Source organism: Myotis davidii, unplaced genomic scaffold (assembly GCF_000327345.1).
Source record: "Myotis davidii unplaced genomic scaffold, ASM32734v1 scaffold125, whole genome shotgun sequence".
In the NCBI taxonomy this organism is placed as follows: domain Eukaryota; kingdom Metazoa; phylum Chordata; class Mammalia; order Chiroptera; family Vespertilionidae; genus Myotis; species Myotis davidii.
Window position 1 is genome coordinate 4,697,586 of NW_006299390.1, and position 14,650 is coordinate 4,712,235.

The following is a 14,650-nucleotide window of genomic DNA, read 5'->3' on the forward strand; positions in this document are numbered from 1 at the left end:
TGGTCTGAGAGTTGGAACCAATTACGAAGGCCTGAGGAGTAGCCCAGTTATGACATTTTTGTTTGCCACATCTGGCCGGGAGTTTGCTTTTGAGGATGTCTGCCTTGTATCCTTTCCTAATAGAAGCCCTTGAATTTGTTATTAAATAATTTAAAGAGAATTCTCTAAGTTTTATACTGACATATATGCTTGCATATATGTATGTAAACCTAGCTAATTGCTATGAATATTTTTATATGTTTTTGGCATTTTTTTAAAAAAGAAATCCTTATTGAGATAGACTTCATACACCGTATGTAGGGAGCTGATATAGGGTTAAGCCTCGGACTGACCTGTGGGCAAAATCACAAACAATTCCCAGCTCAGAGGGCACAGTCCTCTTAGCATAATTAGGCTTGACCTTATAACACTCCCTAGATTTTATCTGGGAAGCTAATGGGCCGAGGAAGTGCAGGAAGTGTAACCATGGTCAAAATGAGTGAAACTCACAAGAACTGTGTAACTATGGTAACCACTACGTTGTTTACCTCTCACTATAAAATAAAGGCTCAGCTTGCCTTGGGATCACTCTCTCTCTCTGTGGCCTCAGCCAGGCATGGGGAAGATCCACGGAGACTAAGGAAAGCTAGAGAGTTTTGAACGCTGTCTCCGTGTAAAACATTCTTCGCCGACTCCGTCCACACCTTTGGGAACCCCTGGACCGCTGGGGCTGGACCCCAGCAGAGAATGAGAGAAAAATTATTTTTCAATTGTGCCTATATAGAAGAGTAACATAAATAATAATTTCAAATCTATCAGTTTTCCTGTTAGAGATCACAATGGAAGCTTACCTAGGTGAAAATCCAGGGATAGGGAGAATAGAGATTTAAAAACCATAAAATCACCTTGTATTTTATACTTACAATGGATATGTGGAGAAATTTTATGACATAAGCTATAAAAGGTTAGCTTTGCAAGCAATCTTCTGCTACAGTTGGTGCTGCCGTCTCACTAAAGAAATGGATGCTATGTAGGCACAAACAAGACTTTCAAACAGGCCAGTGATGACTGCTGTGAAAGTGTGACCTAGAGAAAAATACACCCTCCCAAATGAGCATCAGAGGCATTGAATATTGGTGGAAGGTGGTTAACTGATACAAAATAATTCATTTACTCTTTCTCAGAATGCTGTTTCTCTATGTCATGGTTTTCCACCAATCACTGGTACACTCAGAAAAATAAACGTTCAGTGAGCAACATTTTCATAAAGGCAAATTCCTTTTTATATGTCTTTATGACTTTCATGTTTATTTAGATGTCTTTTTTGTGAACACTGGTGATGAATGTTTTGTTTTGTTGTTGTTTTTTATTGTACTTACCTTAGCAAAAATGAAAGTAAGAAACTCCATGTTGGTTGCCAAAGTTGTTTTGGAAATTTGACAGTCTAAAAACTCTCTCCCAAATTGATTCCATAATGAAGCCTGGCTGGCATGGCTCCGTGGTTGAGTGTTGACCAATGAACTAAGAGGTCATGGTTGATTCCTGGTCCGTGTACATGCCTGGGTTGCGGGCTCAATCCCCAGTAAGGAGCATGCAGGAGGCAAGTGATCAATGATTCTCATTGTTTCTCTCCTCCCTCTCTCAAATCAAAAATATATTTCTAAAAAATTCTATAATGCAAAAAAATAAATAAAATAACATGTCTACAAACTCATTCTTCCTATATAGGTACTGGACATGAAACTGAACACGTGGAAAACTACTGATAGGTAGAGAACAGGAATTCTCCCGTTTTCAGCCTCCCAAAGCATCTCAAGTTCTCTCAAGGAATGTATAATAAAATTAATTGATAAAATATAAAGTTACAGTTTCGGGTGATGAAAAAGTTTGGGGGGTGAATGGTAGTGATGCCTGCACAAAACTGTACACTTAAAAATGGTTAAAATGGTAAATTTTGTTATGGAGATTTTACCATAATAATAAAAAGAACACGCAATGTGGCACAGGCGACTGTGACTTCTGAGTATTCATACTTCCTTTTGAATTATTTCTGTATGTACATGTACCTATACAAACACCTATTTAGCATTCCAATATGATTTCCTGAGAAAGGGGTAAAATTATAGCTGGCATGCAGGGAGTTCTATGTTTGTCACCACATTGAATTGTGTTTTTTAGTTCCCTTTTAATAATACACTGAATAATTACTTGTGATCATCTCATATCAAAATGTGACACACCAATGATTCTTTCACTGAAGTTGCAAGTGCTGCATGAGAGAACATCCAAAAAAATGATGTATAAGGGTGCCTTTATAAAGCCCACCCTGTTTGTAAAGCCATGTGCTGTACCTTTAAGTATTGCTGCTTTTCATTTTGTCATTTACCGGACTGGAAATATAGAATCTGAGTGGAGAAGAAGTTGAATAAGAGGGTGTTAAAGATAGGTTTAAAGCACTTTACCAATAACCATATGTACACTGAGAGTTCATGGAAATGTCTGTTTTCTCTAACTAGGAGACAACCCGGAAGTCAGCTTTTGGAGTATTTCTTCTTATAGCATGATCAACACTTGGTTTTATATTTCATTATTTGTGTATCTCTTTTCTTTCCTTCCTAGACTGCAATATTCTGAAGGGCATGGGTTGTGCCTTATCGCTTTTAGGGTCCCTCATTTCCCCAGTGCCTAAGGTTTAAATTCTGAATGACTAGGGTGCAGTTCCAACAAGTGGGTGCTAATGCTCTTCCTCTGTAGAGCACTGCTAAGATTCTGCTTTTTGGAGCATTCTTGGTGTTTGCTGATGTCCAAGCATGGTTATCCAGCCTTAAAATCGTATGACATCTTTACAATAAACTCCCCTTTGTTTAAGTTAGCGGAAATTGCTTACAAGTGAACTCTGACAAGATGAAATAAAGGCAGCCTGCTAATTTCACAGTTTTTGCAGTCTTTCCTGGTATCTAACCATTTGAATCCTTTTCAGCTCATATCACAAAAGTACTAAGAATCATTCAAGCTTTAGTTCTAGAGACCCCAAGCACTAAGTTCTTTTTTTTTTTAAATTATATTTTATTGATTTTATACAGAGAGGAGGGGAGAGGGACAGAGAGTTAGAAACATCGATGGGAGAGAAACATCGATCAGCTGCCTCTTGCACGCCCCCTACTGGGGATGTGCCCGCAACCAAGGTACCTGCCCTTGACCGGAATCGAACCTGGGACCCTTGAGTCCGCAGGCCGACACTCTATCCACTGAGCCAAACCAGTCAGGGCCACTAAGTTCTTATTTATACTAATTGTTCTTAGAACAATCTTTGAAGGAAAAATATATGAAGGAAATTCTTTTATGGACTTAACATTTAATTTTTAATAGGCTACTGAATTGCAACAAACGTGGAAATACTAGCTAAGACAGCCATAGCTGAAACAAAGCCAAGTGAGATCCAATAATTATGGTTGATGCTAAGTTGGATGAGTCTCTGTGTTGAAATAAGAGATAAATGTTTTACAGGATTGTAGTAAGGCATATGTGTGAAAAAAAGGAGAGAAGCAATTATTACTTTTTTTGGCATTTGTCAGGCTTCAGTTGGAACAAACTATATTTAATCTTACATGCCATCCTATATAAAGAGAAATAACTTGGAGAATGTTCAGAGAAGAGCAGTTGATTAAAGGCCTATGAAACTAGTCCTATGAGACACTATTACAAGAACTGGGCATGTTCAGTCAAATGCAAGACATTCAGGTAGATGAACAATTAACTACAAGTATGTGAAGAGATGGTTCCCAAGTCTGAGGTTTAAATTAAATAGAAAGTTAAATCATGGGAGATTAAGAGCACAAAACAAAACAAAAAAACTCAGAGCAACGGAAGTAGAAACTAAGTATTGTGAAAACAAACTAAAAGGCTTTTAACAAATTGATAAATGGAGCGGTCTATTCCTGGAATTCTGCATATGATTATTAAAATAAATTCAGTTTTGTACTTAAATAGAAATAACTTAGGAAATAGAAAAAGCATTTGATGGATTGCATTTAAAAAGTGAAAATCGCCGAACCGGTTTGGCTCAGTGGATAGAGCGTTGGCTTGCGGACTCAAGGGGCCAGGGTTCGATTCCAGTCAAGGGCATGTACCCTGGTTGCGGGCACATTCCCAGTGGGGGGTGTGCAGGAGGCAGCTGATCGATCTCTCTCATCGATGTTTCTAACTCTCTATCCCTCTCCCTTCTTCTCTGTAAAAAATCAATAAAATATATTTTTTTTAAAATGAAAATCAGATTAAGTATGAAGAATGTTTTAAAGAAAAAAGTATGTATTTGTGGGCCTTCTTTGGAACCCAGGTTAGTGAGAACAGAAAGGAGCTCTGATACTGTCTCTGTCTCCTGAATAAGGGTAATTCCTCTGTGTGTGAGAGGGGAGGCAGCATGGTGAGCAGCTTTTCTGGCCTCTTGGGATTCATCAGGAATCCCTACCATGAGATACAAGATTCTTTCCAGAACTGTCCTAAACTACTAAGTATTACATCCTCCTTTTCCAAGGAACATAATTACCTCTCTGAAGTATATTCTTTGGGCAAAGTAGACAAACATTTATTCTCTAGTTTGCACTTTTTAGTTGTTGTTAATCCTCACCTGAGGATATTTTTCCATTGATTTTTAAAAATATATATTTTATTGATTTTTTTTACAGAGAGGAAGAGAGATAGTTATAAACATCATCAGCTGTCTCCTGCACGCCCCCTCTGGGGGATGTGCTCGCAACCAAGGTACATGCCCTTGACCAGAATCGAACCTGGAACCATTCAGTCCCCAGGCGGACGCTCTATCCACTGAGCCAAACCAGTTAGGGCTCCATTGATTTTTTTTTTAGAGTGGAAGGGAGGGAGAGAAACATCGATGTGAGAGACGCATTTGCACGCTGGGGATCAAACCTGCAACCCAAGTATGTGCTCTTGACTGGGACTTGAACCTACAAGCCTTTGGTATTCCAGCCAACGCTCTAACCACTGAACTACCGACCAGTGCTCTAGTTTATACTCTGTTTCTTTGTTATGGGATGGGGCCACAACATTAGTAACAAAGAAACAGAATTTCCGGAAGATGAGGCCCAGAAATCAGGATTTTTTTATTTTTTTAAAAATATATTTTATTGATTTTTTACAGAGAAGAAGGGAGAGGGATAGAGAGTTAGAAACATTGATGAGTAAGAAACATCGACCAGCTGCCTCTTGTACACTCCCAACTGGGGATGTGCCCGCAACCGTCCAGTTTAAGAACCCATTGTGGCCCTCGAGTCAAAAAGTTTGCCCACCCCTGCCACTGAGCCAAACCGGTCAGGGCCAGAAATCAAGATTTTAAAAAGATTCCCGGGTGATTCTAATGTGCAGCCAAGGTTGAGAACCACTGTTCTAGAGACAAAGAAACTTGTTTTAAATTTACTAAAAAGATATGGAAAGAGCCAAAGATGGATATAGGAGACACTGTTTTCAATGTCATGACATGAACATTTTAAATTTCAGCAAATCTATATAAACACACCTGTGTTATATTTTCCACTAGCAAAAAAATGGTCAGGGCATTCGTGTTCACAAAAGATGTTACACAGCACCTGATTTGGAAGTGAACCCTGTAAACAATCACATACATTTGGTTCTATTCGCTCCTCTACTGGGTGCAGTTTGAGGCTAATGTGTCCTGCAGGCACACACAGTGCACAGAGGTCAGGCTGTCACTTGTCCTATAGTTCAAGCCAATATCAGATAACAGCAGCCTTTAAAAATATACAGAATAAAATCATCTCATTCATATGGCATAGCAAAGAATTGAGGCTCAACCACGTGCTTGTTCAACTGCTTGAGCAGATTCAAAGTTTTTGAGAAAAATGCAAGGCCAAATAATAACCCGGTCTTGTGGCACTTCTCGTCTAATTTCATAGCAAAGTGGAATGGAATTTATCTGATTAAAAATATTACTGAACTGTAAATTTAAAAAAAAGATGTTTTAAATATCAATATTTACAAGAAGAAATTACATTCGCAGTAAATATTTAAATTCATGATAAAACATTTAGGATGCCAATTTAAAATTACGAAAGGTGCATAGTGTTTCAAATTCTCTTGGAGAGACACAAATTTTTAAAAAATATATTTTTTATTGATTTCAGAGAGGAAGGGAGAGGAGGGAGAAAGATACGTCGATGATGAGAACCATCCATCGGCTGCTTCCTATATGCCCCACAGTGGGGATCGAGCCCGCAACCCTGGCATGTGCCCCAACCAGGAATCAAACCATGACCTTCTGGTTCATAGGTTGACACTCAACCACTGAGCCACACCAGCTGGGCGAGACACAAATTTTTTGAGGATCACTGCTCTAACCTATGAATACTGTAATTCTAACCATTTCTGCCTCTGCTGGGGACTTTGAGCCCTTAAAGCAGGTGTGGGGAACATCCAGCAAAGGGGCCATATGAGGTTCTCAAAAATCATTTGGTCTGGCCTTGCCAAGACATTAGGGGTAAGTTAAGTAAATGGTTGACCAAATATACCAGGCTAATTTTTTTTTAAGCAGGCTAATCTTTAAGTTGATAATTTTGTATGGTCCACGGATGATGTTATAAATATCCAAATGGCCCTTGGCAGAAAAGACGTTCCCCACCCCTGCTTCAGATGGAAGAGATAATTGATGGGGAAGGTGAGACCGGGAGGCTGGGCAGAATCAGACCAGAGATGAGTATCTCTGCTTGTGATGTAGCCACAGGATTATCCTCTCCTGGTGGCTAGGTCTGGTGCTGCTCTGTCCTTTATTACAACACACCTCAAGGTCAACAGAGGATGAGGGAATTTATGAAGCTCCATGGCCTTCCATTTCCAACTGAATCACACCCACATGACTAGAGCAGCTCAGTTCTGCATCATGACTGAGAAAGACAGAACCTCCTGGGGACATCTTTACTTTCTCCCTTTTCCCTTCTCCACTGCCTTTAAGCTTATTAGAGCATCCATGGGCAGTGCTACGTTCTGCTGATTTCACTCACATTTAAATTGAGTGTTGAGTACTAAGGAAAGAAATTGCTAAATTGTTCCTCTACAGCTGGGGAATCTGGTGGAAGGAGATCTTCCCACCCTTGGAAGCTGCACATACATTTTCTCCTGAGATGGATGTGGGGGAACCCGGGATTAGCTTTGCAGCAAAGATTCTGAGCTTCTGTTATTTCACTCTCTCATTCTGAGAGACAATCTCAAACACTAATGCAACACAAATTCTGGCAGAGAGCCTATTTTTATTTTTGGAGGGGTTTCTTACACCTTGTTGATTTTAACCACCACCATTAAACCACCATTCCACATTAGTGTCTGAGTAAGTCCCTATGGAGTTGGCCATTTCTCAGCAGCCAGGACTTAGATGCAGCAGATTGTCTGAGGTCTCTGAAGCTTGCTCTGCAGATACTGTTTGCAGGGATCTCATCTTCAAGTGGTGTCTTTTTATAGGGTACGCTGGGCATGGCCTGGCTGCTTATGGCTCAGTCTACCGTAATGGCTGAAATTTGTTGGCCCTTCTCCCTCTCTTCCGCCTTCTTGAAGTAGTTTTAACTTTAGGAGGGTATTTTTTTCTTGAGGTCATGTGAAATGGTCTTTTTATCTTCTTGTATATCTTCAGAACCTGGTAAGGCAACAAGGTCAGCCTAGAGGGGTTTGGTTTGGAAAAAGAAAAGGGGGAAGGCAGGGAGGGGGGAACTAAGGAGGAGGTTTGTGCCAGGCAGAGGCAGGATTCTCTGGGAAGGGTGGCAGGTAGAGGATATAAATGGGGAAAAAAAGAGGAAATTGGGTAGGGTCATCTGACCTTGTTATTACGTCTTGATTTAGGTTGAGAGCGGGTCTTCTTCTTCTTCCACCGCTTGGTGCTTGTGGATTGTTGCTCCCATGATTTCTTGGTCACTTTTGCCATGTTTAAGCTCTCAACTGTTTACCCCAAGGGTCCAGTCGTCTGTATATATACCCCTCCACAGGGCAATGAGGAGTCACACCCCTTCAGCTTTGTTTTGTCATCAGGGCACTTCCCACAGCCAATGGTGGCTAAGGGGAGCTCAGACATCACAAAGGATCACTCCCGAGGGGGTAGGGGATGCTAGGGAGGCCCAGATGCTCTGATTGGAAAAAAGTACCCACTAAAGAGCCTTCCCATACTGACCTTCCACCCTTCTTCCTCTCCCCATGATCAATTCTAATTATGCACATGGCAGAGAGGGTTGTTTGCTCCAAGCCATTCCCCATGGTTCAATCTTATCCCTACCATTCACTGTTACCTAATATTATGGCTATCTTACCTAACATCAGCAAGATACAGGTATGGCAGCCTGATCTGAAAAACCTAGGAATGAGAGAATTGGGGAAAGTGTTTGAGGCATGGTGCCCTTATTGTAAGTTCAGACAAGAAGGCTTTGAAATATAACTCAGGGCAAGGTGGGCATGTACTAGTATGTGTGTATGTGTACTAGGGTTACTCATTCACAAGAAATAGGATTAAAGATATGAAATAAGATAAAATTTAGGTATATATATGTTTATAGATATCATATCTCAATATCTTTTGGGGATCACATAGGAATTTTTGGAAGAAAATTCCAAAGTGACAAATTTTAACTTCAAATTTTGGAGACAGAAGACAAGCAGAGATCAGAAGTAGAAGCTCATTTCCAGATGAGAGCTCACTTTTCTCCCCAGCTGTACCTGTCCCTCTACAAACAGTGATAAAGACAAACCTATGGAAACAGAAAGTAGATTAATGATTGACCTGGGCTGGCAGAAGACAAGGGGAAATAGAGACTGCTAATGGATATGTGGTTTCTTTCTGGGGTGATGAAAATGTTCTTAAAATTAGATTGTGGTGATGTTGCGCAACTTCGTAAATATACTAAAAACCACTGCATTATTAAAAAAAAAAATTACTGGAGCCTGGCTGGTGTGGCTCAGTTGATTGAGGATTGTCCCATGAATCAGGAGGTCATGGTTTGATTCCTCATCAGAGCACATGCTAGATTGTGGCGCGATCCCCAGGAGGTGTGCAGGAGGCCGCAGATTGATGTTTCTCTTTCATCGATGCTTCTATCTCTCCTCCCTTTCCTTTCCTCTCTCTGAAACCAATAAAAACATATTTTAAAAAAAATAACTGAAAACATTACTGGAGTATGATTCCGTTATATTTAAAATATGATTGTAACTACAAAGAGAGCAGAAACCAGGCAAGGCTAAAATTGTAGACCTCAAATGGAAGCCTGAGGCTATAAAATTTGTAAGACACAAGAAGTGATCAAATGAACTAACCTAGTGATGGTGAACCTATGACACGCGTGTCAGAGGTGACACATGAACTCATTTTTTTGGTTGATTTTTGTTAAATGTCATTTAAATATATAAAATAAATATCAAAAATATAAGTCTTTGTTTTACTATGGTTGCAAATATCAAAAAATCTGTATTTGACACAGCACCAGAGTTAAGTTAGGGTTTTTCAAAATGCTGACACGCCAAGCTCAAAAGGTTCACCATTGATTTTTTTTTAGAGAGTGGAAGGGAGGAGAGACAGATTGGTTTATCAGACTACAGGTTTGTTTGACTTGCACAGTTTCTTAAGAAACTTCACATTAAAAAAATCTAGATATTTAGCAAGTAGAAGATGGAAGACTGGAGGCAGACAGACCCAGTTAGGAAGGAAATCATTGACATAATCCAAGTTGACCTGAGGCCTGAAGGCAAGCTGCAGTGGTAATGGAGAAGAGAAACTGACTAGAAATAGTGAGTGACTAAATGTGGAGATGAAGGAAAAAGGGAAGTCAAGAGAGTCCCAGATTTGTTGCTTGAATTGATAATGTAGATACACAATGCAGGAAAGTGATACATGGGAGGATGGGAATGGGTGCTATAAAGTCTGAGGTGTCTGTGATGACGTCCACCTGGCAACTGGACAAGAGTCAGGAATCAGGCAGACGGTCAAGGCAGGAGAGAAAGACGGGAACTGCCAGCATTTATATATCAGAAGACGATATGATGTATAATGTCACACAGAAGTATGCAGAGTACAAAAAAGAGCAGTGACAGAGCCCTAAGAATCCCCAATAGTTACATGGAGAGATGCTAATCAGCCTGGAGCAGGCAGAGGTACTGACCTGAGGGTGGGGTTTAGCAGCACAGAGATGAAGAGAATTAGAATGTGAGGAATTGAGGTGCTGGCAAATGTTTAGTATAAATTATGTACCACGGTAGGCTTCTCTAAGGAAGTGAGCCTTGGCTTGCACCGATATCCAAAGGATGTGAGGTCTCACAAGCACCTCATGCTCATCAGGACATGCCAAAGAGTATCCCAAACTTGTCATTCTTCCTGTGTTTCCATGCTCAGTAAATGGTATCACTGTCCATCAAGTCATGCAAGTTACAAATATAGGAGTTATTCATGATATCTGCTTCTGTTATGGCCATTACATAATTGCTTGTTATCCAAACCATCGTAAAACAGTAGGTAAAGAAAAAAGCATTCCAGGCAGAGGGAACAATATATACAATAGTTCTATGTTGAAAGATAGCATGGCCCTGACTGGTTTGGCTCAGTGGATGGAGCGTCGGCCTACGGACTGAGGAGTCCCGGGTTTGATTCCGGTCAAGGGCATGTACCTTGGTTGTGGGCACATCCCCAGTAGGGGGTGTGCAGGATGCAGCTGATCAATCTTTCTCTCTCATTGATGTTTCTAACTCTCTATCCCTCTCCCTTCCTCTCTGTAAAAAAAATCAATAAAAATATATTAAGAAAAAAAAGAAAGATAGCATGGTGCAATCTGCTAATTAAAGACCTTTTCCCTCTGTTTCCTCTAATTTTTCTTTCTCTTTTTTCATTCTTTTATTATCATCTTTATTTTAAACACCCCCCCCCCATATTTTTAAAAATATATATCTTTATTGATTTCAGAGAGGAAGGGAGAGGGAGAGAGAGATAGAAAGATCAGTGATGAGAGAGAATCATTGATTGGCTGCCTCCTGCACGCCCCACACTGGGGATCGAGCCTTCAACCCAGGCATGTGCCCTTGGCCAGAATTAAACCCGGGACCCTTCAGTCCGAAGGCTGACGCTCTACTCACTGAGCCAAACCAGCTAGGGCTAAAGACCCTTTCTTTTGACATGGAAGAGGAAGGGGCTAGATCATGATGGGTCTTATAGTCATATTAAGAACTTTGCCCTTTAACCTAAGAGCAATGAAAACCATTGACAGGTTTGAAGCAGGGAAAAGTGATATGAACAGATTTAGGTTTTGAAAAGGGCATGCTGGCCCTAGCTGGTTTGGCTCAATGGATAGAGCGCTGGCTTATGGACTGAAGGGTTCCAGGTTCAATTCCAGTCAAGGGCACATGCCCGGGTTGCACACTTGATCCCCAATAGGTGGTGTGCAGGAGGCAGCCGATCAATGATTCTCTCTCATCATGGATGTTTCTCTCTCTTTCTTCCTCTCTGAAATCAATAAAAATGTTAAAAAAAGAGCATTCTGGGTAGAATAGAGAACAGATTTGAGAAAATTAGAATACCTATAATGAGACCAGAAAAGGCTAGTATAGTCTTTCAGGTGAGAGGAGGTAGTACTTGGAATAGAGTGGCAACAGTACACATGAAGAGAAGTGGGTGGTTTTAGTGCTAGCAGAGATGAAGCCAGTAGGAATTGGTGATGGTGGGAATTATCTCCTAGTTCAATGTTGTTAGTAATGACCTAGTTCAGTGATGGCGAACCTTTTGAGATCGGCGTGTCAGCATTTTGAAAAACTCTAACTTAACTCTGGTGCCGTGTCACATATAGAAATTTTTTGATATTTGCAAACATAGTAAAACAAAGACTTATATTTTTGATATTTATTTTATATATTTAAATGCCATTTAACAAAGAAAAATCAACCAAAAAAATGAGTGTCACGTGTGACACAGGTGACACGCATGTCATAGGTTCGCCATCACTGATCTAGTTGAAAGGGAATGGCTGAATACCTGGGAGAGAAGGGATAACTGGGTATGTTTTATAATAGTGCTGCTGTTAGACCTGGGTAAGGACCCTCTTTCTACTGCAAAGGGCAAGATGTCTATGAAATCAAGAAGTCATGCTTGCCGGAAGCCTGCACTCCTCTTTTTTATAATATATTTTCATTGATTTCAGAGAAGAAGGAAGAGCGAGAGAGAGATAGAAACATAAATGATGAGAATCACTGATCAGCTGGTTGCCTCCTGCACACGCCCTACTGGGGATCAAGCCCACATCCTGGGCATGTGGCATGTGCCCTTGACCGGAATTGAATCCAGGACCCTGCACTCCTCTTTTAGATTGACTAGATCTGAGGGCAGACCTAGTTCTTGATTACACATCACTATTTGCAGGGGTTGAGGAGTGTGGACATAAGCTTGGACATGTTGATTGCATTAATTTATGGCCCCTTTTGGTGTGGCAGGTGAAGAAGCTAGGAATGGGAAGAGAATAGGGTCAGTCCATCTCTCCAAGTCTGAAAATTTGACCTTCAGGATTATTATTTAAGCAGATTTGTCAAGGTAGCAAAGTAGAATCCTATCTAATAGACAAACATGGTAATTGACCATACCTTTGCTATGCCTCACATTGGCTAATCAGTGTGATATGCAAATTAACTGCCAACAAAGATGGCGGCTAATTTGCATACCACAGGCAGGGCGGGCCAGTGGCGATTGGCCAGCCCGCCCAGCCTCCATCGGGCATCCCGTGTGCGACCTGACCCTGGGCAGTGCTCCAACCACCCCCAACACATCGCCCCTGCCATGTGCACGACCCGGGGAGGTGGGGCAGGCACCGAGGGATCGGGCCTGCCCTCTGCCACCCGGGGAGCAGGCCTAAGCCAGCAGGTGGTTATCTCCCGAGGGGTCCCAGACTGTGAGAGGGCACATGTGGGGCTGAGGGACACCCCCCCTTCCCCCGCCAGTGCACAAATTTTTGTGCACCGGGCCTCTAGTATATTTTATAAAAATAGCTTCTCAGCTTGATTTATAACTTAAATACTTGGACATATGGTATGTGAGCCGCCATAGCCATTCCTGCCCAGGCTCTGCAAATTTAAAACAGTATAGAGCAAGGAGTAACACATTCACACAGATGAAGAGTTCACTTTAACTGAAACCTTATACAGTCAGATTTCCAGACGTCTGTGCGGGAGATGAGGGAGTAAATGGTACAAGTCTACAGGCACTATATTAATGGGTGTAAGAGACACTCTTCTCCATCTGGAGGGTCAACATTAAGAACCTATTTTAGTTGTAATGGTTTCAGTGTGATTTTGAAAAGTTTCTTGAATACGGAAGGCAGAAGCGTCAAGTTCAAAGGGGCCTTAGTGATCATGCAATCACATTTGTTCACTTTTTATAAAATAGGGGTTCTGGCCGATGAAGCAGCCTGACTGCAGGCACAAAGCTAGTGAGCGGTAGGTGGTTTCCAGCTCTGCCCTCTGCCCACGCTCCCACCGGTGCTACTTTCCATGAAGACATCTGCCGCCAGGCAATCCCAGCTACAGCTTTCACTGTTATGTATTAATTAATGCAAGCAAATCCTTTCATTTCAAAATCTGGAGGCACCTAAAAAAACAAATTCTATAAACCAGTATTAAATTTTGACTCCAAAATATTCTAAAAAAAAGAAAGAAAGAAAAAACAAAAAGGTGGGTGGGGGGGGGCTCAAAAATCCAACTTCATTAAGTCACAAGTACTGGCAATCCTGGACAGTGACTTTTAACTGTTTTCCAGAAATCTGCAGGCAATGTACGTCTCCCTTCTTAGGACTAAAAATAGCCTTCGCCTGGTCATTTCCTGGTTTGACTATTTTATTTTTTACAGTCTATTCCTTTGACTTCTCGTCTCATGTGTCGAGACCGTAGCGCTCAACGAAAATCGTGGTCCTGGTTTTGGTGCAACCGTACTGCTGCAAACCCATCCCCCCAAACTCCTTACCTTCTAAACCAGAAACCAAAGCACACACTTGGGACACCCAGGCTGCCGACTACACGCTAAAATACAACGCAAGAAAAACCTTGCTTCCCAAACATCTCTAAATACTGCTAACGGGTTTTTCTTGGTGGGTCTGTGTTAAAATAATGATGATAAAATTAAAATCTTCAAGGGTGCAATCACAAAAGTGAGAGGAACGTTTTTCCACGGAGCCTCTTACCTTCCAGCTCAGAAGCAATCCGCAAGTTCCAGGCTCGCAGGAAGTGATTTCCCTCAAACCTTGAAGAGAGGACGATTTTAACAACAGTAACAAACCTTTTCAAGACACCCAGTGACTTTGAGCCCCTCCCATCAATCCACTACGGCCAACACGGAGGAGCGACTTCATCCCCGGAAAAAAAAGCTCTCCTTTGAGCGGGGCATCTGCGAAATCCAGCTTTCTGGGCGCGAAGAGACCCCGAGGACCCGAGGGAAATAGGAAGAGAAAGTGCTGTGACCAAGTCGTCGAGGTGGAGACCGGCGCGACCAGGGCCGGGGCACGCTGTGGGCTCCGGAGCGGCGGCTCTTCCCGGACACTCGCTGAGCCGCGGAGTTCGCGCCGGCGACAGTGGGAGGAAGCCCCCGCGCAGCTCCCGGGGCCGCGAGACGCGTCCCGCGGAGCGGTGACCTCCAGAGCGGGTCCCC

At 41.8% G+C, this 14,650-nt stretch overlaps 1 long non-coding RNA gene across 2 annotated transcripts; it reads right to left on the reverse strand.

Annotated features, from left to right (window-relative positions):
* Positions 1–5,629: 5,629 nt before the first annotated feature.
* On the reverse strand, positions 5,630–14,644 carry LOC107184857. Of its 2 annotated transcripts, XR_001515761.1 has the most exons (3): positions 14,187–14,644; positions 7,817–8,735; positions 5,630–7,636 (listed from the first exon to the last, which is right to left on the reverse strand). It is a non-coding gene; the product is annotated as an uncharacterized LOC107184857 (long non-coding RNA). The 2 variants fall into 2 exon arrangements; XR_001515760.1 differs by lacking the exon at positions 14,187–14,644 and having other exon boundaries at positions 7,817–8,889.
* Between the last annotated feature and the right edge of the window lie 6 nt (positions 14,645–14,650).